Consider the following 12,787-nt stretch of genomic DNA (forward strand, 5'->3'; position numbering starts at 1 on the left):
GGGAAGACATTATGTGGAGAATCTCTTCACCACGAGACTCCTCCTAGGCCCGAGGCCTAGAATTTCATCATTTCCTGATTTTTACAGCCAATATGCTGAAGGCTTCCCATCCTGACATTGTGCATCTCTTCAGATAGTAGGGCATACTGACTATATACCAGACCCTACTGCACGCAGATTGGGGAAGTTTGAGGGTCTCCCGCCCCACTGCAATATTAGTGGCTTTCATGCCATTGTCCACGCACCAGCCGTCCACTCCCCGTAGCATGCTGGGCAACTGTCTTCATTTGCTTACAAGTACTGCACTAGCAGTGAAATTAACCCCAAGACTCCAGGTCTGTACAATCTTATCATATCTGCCCTCTAAACTCAAGAGCCTCTGAACCTAAAGCATACCAGTATTAATTCTGAAACAAATCGTGCACTTAAAGCTCCAGTACCCTAATTGCACTTCAGCATTCAACTCCAAGCTGTATTTGCCGTGGCCTACCCACGAGAGACTGTGAAACATATATTCCGTATTGATTTGCTTTGTTCCTGCTATATTAAAGCAACTGTTATCCCCAAGACCGTGTCTGTGGACTGTCCATCAGCTGTGGATACTATGTGGGGGTGGATAGCAGGGAACATCTGGGCCCTTACACAAACACCGAAATAATCCTTTATTTGAAATACAATACAAAAAAACACACTTTTACCAATTTATTAACCCCTAAAACACCCAGGTCCCACGTAATGCACACGAGTTCCCATGGTGATGCCAGCTCTGCTACATCTGAAGGCACAGTGTGCGGTCATAGAACAATCACCGCCCACTGTGAGATTTAAGCAGAGAATGAGCCACAGCAATGAACGATGATGTCACAGGCTATTTGCAGTCACAACTGGAATTCCCACGGTCCTTCACCTGTGATCTCAGGTAACCTCAATAAGGTTGCTTGCTTTATTTTTATTTTCCCTCTTTTTTTATTTATTTCCTGAGGTGCCAGAGCCCTATCATTAGCCGGAGTTCCCTGAGAACTCTGGGACCGGCACTCAGATGCTTTTGAAACCGCGTGGAATCAAATTTTTACAGTGTCACTAGTGCTGGGCCATTTACTTCCTGTCAGAAAAGGTTTTAGTCACTTCATTCAATGTGGCATCAAGAAAGTGAGAATATAAATTGTAATTTCTTCTGAAAAAAAAAAAAAATATAGGGCATTTTTATTAAGTTGGTGCTATTACTGTTTTCAGCAATGTTAAAGGAAACCTATTGGTTTGATTTTGTAATGTATAGCAAACACATGGCTGTAATGGCACTGCAAGGGCTGGTGCGCACATTGCATAATTGCATGCTGTGTATTGCACTGTAGCATAAATGCATGCATCCTCTGCACAATCTATGAAGATTGTGCATAAGATGTGCGCATGTTGCTTTTATGAACGCAGCGATTTGGGTGCTAAAATTTTGACCGAAATCCGTGCGTTCATAAAATGAGCATGTCAATTATTTCGTGCGCTATGGATGCAGCTCCCACTCTGTCTATGGTGGGGGCAGCAGCCATAGCGCATGAAATTGGCTTTTTTTCTACAAAAAATACTGCATTCATTATGTAGTGTTTCTGCAGCGATTTGAAGCGCACATGTGCTGTCAAATCGCTGCAGAATATTCAGCAGTTACATGCGCATGAGCCCTAACTCAGAATAAATTGACACCTTTGTAGGAGAAATCCACTTTGTTGTTTTTCTTTAATCACTATTTGAAGTTTTCTGCTAATTAGATTTTGGTTCTATACACTGGGTCGTCTCTTCCCAGTCGGGGATTTCCTATTGCTGAGATTTTAAACAGAGGAGTCAGGTTATGCACAGATCAGAGGCAGGCTGAAGGGCCAGAGAATCACAAACAGGGAAGAGAAGAACCAGTGTACAGACCGCCCTTGTGCACCGAAATCTAATTTGCAGGAAACTTTAAATACTGATTAAAGAACAAGACAATAAAGTGCATTTCTTCACCGAAGATGTCAATTTATTCAGTATTACAGCTCCAATACAAATTTGTGCTGATAGATTTTATTTAATGTGTTGTTTTTGTTTTTTTTTTTTACTTTTTTTTGGGTGAATTATTACTTTGTAAGAGTACAAAAGTAGCATTATTACTTTGCCGGCACAATTGTGGACATTTTTATTATTCATAAGGCACAAACGAGGTGATTTTTACTGTGTTGGAGAGAAAAGGGGCAATATTAAAGTCGAGGCCAGATTATTTCTATTTAACGTGCATAAGGTGGGTAATGTTTCTTGGCACTGAGAAGTTCAGTGTTAAGGTCGCTTTATACGCTACGACATCGCTAAAGCGATCTCGTTGGGGTCACGGAATTTGTGACGCACATCCAGCCGCTGTAGCGATGTCGTTGCGTGTGACACCTTTGAGTGATTTTGCATCGTCGCAAAAACGTGCAAAATCGCTAATCGGTGACATGCCCCCCTATTCCCAATTATTGTTGCTGCTGCGTGTACGATGTTGTTTGTCATTCCTGCGGCAGTACACATCGCTGTATGTGACACCGCAGGAACGAGGAACCTCACCATACCTGCGGCTGCCGGCAATGCGGAAGGAAGAAGGTGGGCGGGATATTACGTCCCGCTCATCTCCGCCCCTCCGCTTCTATTGGGCGCCTGCTTAGTGATGTCGCTGTGACGCCGAACGAACCACCCCCTTAGAAAGGAGGCGGTTTGCCGCTCACAGCGATGTCACTAGGCAGGTAAGTAGTATGACGGGTCTGAGCGATGTTGTGCACCACGGGCAGTGATTTGCCCGTGTCACACAACCAATGGGGGCGGGTACGCACGCTAGCGATATCGGTAACGATATCGCAGCGTGTAAAGCGGCCTTAACTCCGTAGGAGCACTTTTGCTGCTTGGGAAAGTAGTACTGTTACTGTTTAGGGCACAAAGTGGTTGTGCCTGGGGTTTGATTCATAATGGTATTTTCCCTCTTTATTTTTATTGGCATTGCTGGATATCTTGGTATTTTTTTTTCCTATTTGACTTGAATTTATCCTGATTTTAATCTGTTTACTGCACTACTACTATAATATTGATGTATTCTATTCTTTCTATCTATTTATTTATTATACTTCAGGGTGCCTACATTTATTTGGACCTGTTAAGGTTATACCATGTGCGATGATTGTAATACCACTATTCTTGATATACTGTATAATTGATGTCATCTAGATTTTCATTCTGGAAATGTGGTAGCTCATTTTCTTCTATTTACATTTGTATATACCTTTGATTTGAGTTATTTGTCACTCCGCACATCTCAGCACAACAGGCGTGCAGTAGTGATGTCATTGAGCTTCACTGTGCTGAGATGTCAGAGCGCAGACACAGCGGAAGAATGATAAAAGGAGTGCGATGCTCCCTCTCTCATCATTGCTTTCAATTGTATCGGCAACTGCCATGCCGATACAACTGAAAGTGCGATCCTTGTATTCAACTGCAGGGAATGCAGAGGGGGGGGCGGTAACAGCATTGCCACAAGGCCCCCCTGACTCACGGGCCCCATAGCATTTGCGTGACCTGCTGCCATTGGCCGTACGCCACTGGGCTGACTTCAAGTGGACTTCCCCGGCAGTCAAGGGCCTCAGCACTTGCCCGGGTGCTGACGCCAACCCTGCTCTCTCTCTCGCACTCTCTCTCTCATTATTCTGGCATTTGGAAAAAATTTTGGTAATCCTAATTGACCTAAAACAGGAAAGGTTTATTCTGATTTAATGTCATATAGTGAGAAAAACATGCAGATTTGTCTTTTTATATAGTGAATGTAAACTTCTGTTTTCAACTGTATATCATGCAAGAATATAACTAGAACTAGGACAAAACTAGAAAAATTGGGTAAATTGCATGGAATGCATCAGAAAACAAGAAGAAAAAAAAAGATCAAATGTCCATAATACATTAGCAAAAAATATTTTATTTTTCAAAAAAACAGCAGTAAAGGGGGAGGCGGACTACAGAAAAAAAGGAAAAGATGATGTACATTCCATAATGATTACGATAGCGAATGAAATATATATGTGTATGTCAAGGGAGAAGAAATATTTATGCTCACACAGGCATACAGGGATAATCCACAGCACAGCAAAGGATGATGTAGAGAGCTATAAAGGACACAACAGCCCTATGTCAGCATATATATTTATTTTTTGTATACGCTAAAGTGCATTAGTAATACAGGCTAACAAGAACCACTGTGTCCAATATAGCACAAAAGAAATAATAGTGGATATATTGGATGCAAGAAGGTTATTCAGTATAGTTTACACTACAGATCCTATGTTCACAATAGGGGTTAAGGCAGTAAATGTCACATAATAATGTACCTGCAGGCAAAACAGTAAATAAACAACAGAACTCTCTGTGGAATGTCGTGTATCCCAATGTGCGTTTCAGCTCTAAGCGGGGTTGGCGTCAGCACCCGGGCAAGTGCTGAGGCCCTGGACTGCCGGGGGAGTCCACTTGAAGTCAGCCCAGTGGCGTATGGCCAATGGCAGCAGGTCACGCAACCGCTATGGGGCCCGTGAGTCAGGGGGGCCTTGTGGCAATGCTGTTACTGCCCCCCCTGCATTCCCCCGCAGTTGAATACAAGGATCCCACTTTCAATTGTATCGGCATGGCAGTTGCCGATTCAATTGAAAGCATTGATGAGAGAGGGAGCATCGCACTCCTTCTCTCATCATTCTTCCGCTTTGTCTGCTCTCTGAAGCTCAATGACATTACTACTGCACGCCTGTTGTGCTGAGATGTGCAGAGTGGCAGAACAGTGAACATGCTGAGGAGACCGGACCAGCAGGGGAAATAAATTATGTATTTAATCATGGTGGTCAGACAACTATGGGGGTGCATTAAATGATATGGGGGCTGCATACTACATGAGGGTGCATAATACTATATGAGGCTGCATAATGCTATATGGGGCTGCATAGTGCTATATGGGGGCTGCATAATACTATATGGGGGCTGCATAATGCTATATGGGGGTTGCATAGTACTATATGGGGGCTGCATATTGCTATATGGGGTAGCATAATACTATATGAGAGCTGCATAATACTATATGGGGCTTAATAATGCTATATAGAGGCTGCATAATGCAATATAGGGCTACAAAGTTGTATATGGGGGTAGCATAATACTATATTGGGATGTATAATGCAATATGGGGCTACATAATGCTATATGGGGGTTGCATAGTCAATATGGGGGTAGCATAAAACTATATGGGGCTGTAAAATGCTATATGGGGCTACATAATGCTTTATGGGGGCCACATAATGCTATATGGGGCTGCATAATGCTATATGGAGGGTACATAATACTCTATGAGGGTGCATAATACTATATGGGGCTGCATAATGCTATATGGGGGACTATGGGGGCTTCATAACATTATATGCAAGAATATGAGGCTGCAATATATTATGTGGAGCTATATGGGGTGCATTATATTATATGGCGGAGTATTGGGTGCATTATATTATACAGAGGAATATGGGGTGCTTACCACTATATGGAGGAATATGGTGGTTTCATAACACTATATGGAGGAATATGAGGCTGCATTATATTATGTGGAGCAATATGGGTGCATTATACTATATGGAGGAATATGGGGGCTTCATAACACTATATGGAGGAATATGAGGGCTGCATACTACTATATGGAGTAATATGAGACTGCATCATATTATGTGGAGCATTATAAGGTGCATTTTCTTATATAGAGGAATATTGGGTGCATTATAATATATTGAGGAATATGGGGCCTGCATAACACTATATGGAAGAATATGGGGCTGCAAACTACTATACCCCACAGAGTTGTGTGTCATTTCCACCCCAGTGCTGTATATCCCCCACAGCTGTATGTCCCCTCTACCTCATATCTGTATGTCCCCCCGGGCCAGTGCTGTATACCCCCCAGAGCTGTATGTCCCCCCCTCCCCAGTGCTGTATACTCCCCCAGAGCTGCATGTCACCCCCCACCCCAGTGCTATATACCCCACAGAGCTGTTTGTCCCCCAACCCAGTGCTGTATACCCCAGATCTGTATGCCCCCCAGAGCTGTATGTTTCCCCCACACCCCAGAGCCTAATGCCCTCCTCTAGAGCTGTATGCCCTCCTCTGTACCTGTATACCCCTCCATTGCTGTATACCCCCTCATCAGTAATGTGGATGCCCCCCAGTAATGTGTATGTCCCCAGTCTCTCCTGTGATATATATATAGCAGTGTCAGTGTGCTCTGTGCACAGCCACATGCCTGGGAGGAGCTGAATGGTAGACAAGTGGGTGAGGTAAGTGAGACTGCTGCCGGCTTCCTTATAGTAGAAATATCTCTAATGTGTCTGTGTGTGCATGTATGATGTGTATCTACAGTATGTACATGTACAGTTTTTAGTGACAGAGTGTACTAATAGGAGCATATTAAGCAGTGACAAGCACAATATTTGGCTAAATAGCAAGTGTTTGTGTTGGTTTAAAAATGGTAGGAAGGTTGTGGAAGAATTGAGACACCAACAATGTATGGGAAACAAACCCTGCAGGAACATGGCAGTCTAAACCAGACAGAAGACGTAGGAGAAACTATTTCAATCAGGCGTCAACTGAGTCTATCTGTAAAAGTCCGGATCCACGCAGTTTCAAACTTACCTGAGTGCCGATTTTGATCTGGAAACTTGGGAAATAAAAAATATAAAGGAGAAATAAAAAAAAAAATGAAGCAAGCGCTTCATACTAACCGAGGCACCCGCGCAGCTGTACACTGCTCCTACGACCACTCATTCACTTCCAGGGTCATGCATTAGGCTCATGCATATGCACTGCTTTCCACGCCCACCAGTATCTGTGATTGGTTGCAGTCAGATGCGCCCCAAGCCTGGGGAGGCTGGGGAGACCTATGCTTATTGGACCACCCCCAGCCTAAAAATAGCAGCCTGCAGCTGACCGGAATTGTTGCATCCATTAGATGTGACAGTCCCGGAACTTTACCCGACTTTTTCTGATTGCCCTGGTGCTGTGGCAAATGAGGTAATAAGGGGTTACTAACAGCCCACAGCTGCCACTAAGCCCTAGGTTAGTAATAGGGAAGGTCTATGAAATTCACCCATTACTAACCTGTAAGTAAAAGTAAATAAACACAAACGCCAAAAAAATCCTTTATTTGAAATAAAATGTAATCTTTCACCCCTTTATTAACCCCCAAACACCCCTGCTGGTCCGACGTAATCCACACGAGGTCCCACGATGATTCCACCTCTGCTACATATCTGAAGTCACAGAGCGCGATCATGGAACATGACCGCATGCTATAACTTCAAGCAGAGACGGAGCCACATCAACAGCGGGGACGTCACTCAAGTTATTTGCAGTCACACCTGGAGGTTCCCACAGTCCTCCACCTGTGACCGCAGGTAATCTGACATCAGGTGAGTAAAGTCAGTGGCCTCATTTCAGATGAGACCTGCATCTCCTGGCAGAAATACCACATTTTTTTTTGTCAAGAGATGTAGTTTTGGAGCTGAAATTTTTACACCATATTCCTGCACCCAATCTACACCTCCTGGAAAAAAAATGCATCACTACTGCATCTTAACCACATGCGGTTTTGATGTGTTTCTTTGCCAGGATGTGTAGATTGGGTGCATGAACATGGGGTAAAAATTTCATCACCAAATCTACATTTCTTGACCCAAAAAAAAGGTTTTGATGCTATTTTGGTCAGTTTTCTGCCAGGGGGTGGAAATTTGGCGCTGAAATGTCTGCACTAGATTTCAGCACCAAATTTGCACCTCCTGGCAGAACAACTGGTTTTTTTGCATTTTTGGGCCAAGAGATACAAATTTGGTGATGACATTTTTACACCTTATTCATGCACCCATTCTACACTTAAATTGGGGGGACTGCACATTGGGGTTTTTAAATTAGTTTTTTAAATTAAAAAAATAAAAAAAGCCGCATTTTATTTTCATACACAGCCAAGGTAAGCACATGGCTGGGGGCTGCAGCCTGTAGCCATATGGTTTATCTGTGCTGGATATCATAATATGGGGGCAACCTACGGCAAATATTTTGTTTATTTTTTCTGTACACTAGACCCGCAGACCGGGTCTGTGATTGGTTGCAGTCAGACACGCTGTCATTTCGGGTGGGGGCGTGTCTGACTGCAACCAATCACAGGCGCCAGGGAAAGCAGTACATATGCATGAGCCTAATGTGCAGCCCTGGAAGGGAATGGGCGGCTGCAGGAGCAGTGTGCAGTCACGACAGAACCTCGGTAAGTACAGTGCCCTTGCTCCTATCCCCCTATCCCTTGTACCACCAGTTTTAATCGCCGGATTCTGGTCCCCATAGACTTATATGGTGAATGGCATCTGGCCCAGAACTGGATTTCAAAACCCAGATAACAGGGACCTGCTGGTCCCGGTTATCTGCGAATCTGCCCATCACTAATAACATACAGTTTCCATTATAAAATCTGGTGACAGATCCTCTCTTTACCTGTAATACATTCACTTTTATGGTCTGAAGAGCATTTATGACTAGCATGTACCTTTATTTGGTGGAAATAGTTTTTTGTACCTTTTGTTTCATTCAGTCATAGCACAATAATATTATGTAGTCCCTATATTGTATAGTGGTATTGCTGTGATATTGGTCTTTGTAAAGTACATTTAGCTTAGTACCAGTATGATTATTATTATTATTTATTATAGTGCCATTTATTCCACGGCGCTTTACATGTGAAAAGGGGTACACATAGTAGGGACAAATACAATAATCATAAACAAAACAAGGCACAGACTGGTACAGGAGAAGAGAGGACCCCTCACAGACTACAAGGGATGGGTGCGGATACACAGTATGATAGGAATATTTACCAAAAGTATGATGCTAATAGTTGGTCGTATGCAAACTGGTGCAGAAGGGTTAATGCTGCTCTGCCGGGAATGAGAGGACAACTTCAAGAGAGATTCAATAGTGATTTTATTAATGTGTTTAGGAGATATACTGTACATCTCCTTCATCAGGTCAAAATCACAAGTGATTTTGACCTGATGAAGGAGATGAATATCTCAGAAATGCATTAATAAAATCACCATTTAATCTCTCTTGGAGTTTCCTCTCATTCCCGGCAGAGCAGCATTAACCCTTCTGCTCCAGTTTGAATTCACTTTCCGTGTGACTGTGTTCTATGCTATCATAATGGTTGTGACTTTCACAACTCCTCAAGATGAGCCTCTTTCAGTGCCTTACCCTTAAGGCCCCGTCACACTAAGCAACATCGCTGGCAACATCGCTGGTAACGAACAACTTTTGTGACGTTGCTAGCGATGTTGCTGTGTGTGACATCCAGCAACAACCTGGCCCCTGCTGTGAGGTCGTTGGTTGTTGCTGAATGTCCTGGGCCATTTTTTAGTTGTTGCTGTCCCGCTGTGAAGCACAGATCGCTGTGTGTGACAGCGAGACAGCAACAACTAAATGTGCAGGCAGCAGGAGCCGGCTTCTGCGGAGGCTGGTAACCACAGTAAACATCGGGTAACCAAGAAGCCCTGTCCTTGGTTACCCGATATTTACCTTTGTTACCAGCCTCCGCCGCTCTCACTGTCAGTGCCGGCTCCTGCTTCTTGCACATGTAGCTGCAGAACACATCGGGTAATTAACCCGATGTGTGCTGTAACTAGGAGAGCAAGGAGCCAGCGCTCAGTGTGCGCTGCTCCCTGCTCTGTGCACATTTAGCTGCAGCACACATCGGGTAATTAACCCGATGTGTGCTGTAGCTAGGAGAGCAGGGAGCCAGCGCTAAGCGGTGTGCGCTGCTCCCTGCTCTGTGCACATTTAGCTGCAGCACACATCGGGTAATTAACCCGATGTGTGCTGTACTAGGAGAGCAGGGAGCCAGCGCTCAGTGTGCGCTGCTCCCTGCTCTCTGCACGTGTAGCTCCGTGCGCTGGTAACCAAGGTAAATATCGGTTTGGTTACCCGATATTTACCTTAGTTACCAAGCGCAGCATCTTCCACGCGGCGCTGGGGGCTGGTCACTGGTTGCTGGTGAGCTCACCAGCAACTCGTGTAGCGACGCTCCAGCGATCCCTGCCAGGTCTGGCTCCTAGCAACTTACCAGCGATCCCTATCGTTGTTGGGATCGCTGGTAAGTTGTTTAGTGTGACTGGACCTTTATTCTCTCACCAGGATAAGACGTTATTTGCACTCTTTTGTCTTCCAGCCGTTTTTAGATATTTGGTTCTAGTATAGTAGTAATACTTGATCTCAATATGTAAATCTTTTTTGTGTGGTGGGAGGGGACTTGTCTCCTTATTCTTTTAAGATGCCTCTTGTACAGTAAAACAATGTACTGCATCACGACTATCACTCCATTGTGTATATACATAACATTAATATTATCAAATACTTCTGATACATTTTGTGCTGTGTACATGTAACAATGTCCAAAATCTGAATTTTTATTGCAACGTCTGTGGCCAATTACCCCTTTGTATTACTGAGATTTCTCATCTCATCCTACTGAGTTGCATCTGGCTTGCTGCCTGTCTGCTTTTTACCTATTGATTTATGTTCAGCTGTGATTCTTCCCTGCTGACTGGCGCACACAGTTTGATGATGTTATGAAGTGGAAGCTGAACTAGATCACTGCCTCTAATCTCACCCAGAAAATACATTGTGTTCTGTAATTTCCAGATTTCAGAACAACGTTGCATCAATTTCGATGAGATTGTCAGTCTGCGGTGAAATGCCTGTGAACAGTAAATTATATTAATGATTTTTATCTTTTCTGCCTGTGGGTTCATTCCGCTTTGTGATAAGTTATGAGTTTCAGAAATTCTTATATCTGTCCGTGCTGACGCTCAATTGTTCTCTAGTATATATTGTTGCAATAATGAATGTATCACAATAGCATCTTGTGCAGTAAAGACCTAAATGTTTCCTTCCATTTCATCACGAGTCAGGTTTCTACTATGCAAAGCAATAAATAAGAATATGAAAAACAAGGAGCAGAAAAATCACTGCACTGAATCCATTACCCTATGAGTTTGATTGAACAAATGTAGTCACAGTGAAGAAGATTTAACAGAACATATTATTTAATTAGATGAAGTAAATCACATGGAAGTAACAGATGCACTGCAATATATCTCTAGTGAAAGTGATTATATTCGAAGGTATACATAATTGAAATGCCACCAAGAATAGTACCAAAGCGTGAGTATGAAGAGGTACCGAGAGGAGATATATCCTCAACTGTAGGAAAAGCTAACCACAAAGTTGGCAGAAGGTTGACTTGAAATTGGAATCAACCTTTGATTATTTCCATTGCTACCTAATGGAATTAGGCAGCTTATCATGGAGCAGCAGCAAGGAACAGTTCCACTATATCATGAAATTGATGCATGGTGGAATGCTCTGCCCGTTTCTAAGTTTAGATCAAGTTACTTTAATTTAAAAGTAATAAAAAATCAGGGAGAATTCAGTCACATAGGTCATAAGAAAGCTTATATCTTCTATTGTCTACAAGGCAACACCAGAAAAACAAATAAAAATATTGTCATGAAATAATGCTACACCCGCTATGGATTACTAAAGATGGTCGCACCCATTTAATTTAGGCCCCCTTCACACCTCCGTATCTAAAATACGTGTGGGGTCAGTTTTCACACATACTGGCGACACATTACTAATTAAAGTCAATAGAGATCTTCACACCTCTGTGTTTTCACGCGGGCCCAATGTCCATGTGAAACACCTGTATGTCCGGTTGATTTTACGGGTGATTTACACGGAAACAAGTCAGTTTTTTTCCGTTAGCACTGGTCAAATACGACCAGCCCATGGTTAGCATATGTGTGACACGTACCTGAAAAAAATGGATATTACTGTAATATATGTTTTTTTATGTTAAAAAGATGTGCAACGCTAGCTAGAAAAATTATAGATAAATGCTAGATAGTTAGATAGATAGATAGATAGATGAAATCAATCAACAGAATACATAGAATATATATATATTCTATGTATTCTGTTGATTGATTTCATTTTCATCACACACCCTCCGCCATGTTACTATGTATATATATATATATATATATATATATATATACATAGTAACATGGCGGAGGGTGTGTTCCATGACAATGGTGTACGCCAGGATATATGCTTGGTCTGTATGAGGAGGTGTTGTGAAACCTACAGGAATAAACCCATGACTAGGGGTTTGATATACTGACCAGGGTCAGTGTGTAGAGGTGAGAAGACCTCTTGTGGAAAGTCCCTGTACTGGGACTTTCTCGACTGACACTGAAGTGCCATTTTTGGGAATGTGTTTATTGTGTTCCTGCATTGAACCGCCATTTATTTTCTGTTCTGATGGCATGCTTTATGAGCTAATGAAAGAATGTACGTCTGGAACTCCAATTATGTGAACAAGGTGCAAAACTCAAAAACATAACTATACAATAGGATAAAGAGTTGCACACTAGTCTCAATGTATATGTATAGGGAAATAATGAAAAGCAGAACTGCTAAGAGACTACTATACTGAAAAATACAATGAAATATCTGAAAAATTGAAAAAACTTGAAAATGGTATATGCATAACTAGCTATGAATAATAGGAATACAAGAGATGTTTAGCCATTGTATTGATAATGCAATAAAGAGCCCCAAAACCACACAAGGTAATCTCTATTTTTGGGGTCCCTAACTTATGTGTAACTTCACCCTATTATTC

This window comes from Anomaloglossus baeobatrachus, chromosome 2 (genome assembly GCF_048569485.1).
Source record: "Anomaloglossus baeobatrachus isolate aAnoBae1 chromosome 2, aAnoBae1.hap1, whole genome shotgun sequence".
Lineage (NCBI taxonomy): Eukaryota > Metazoa > Chordata > Amphibia > Anura > Aromobatidae > Anomaloglossus > Anomaloglossus baeobatrachus.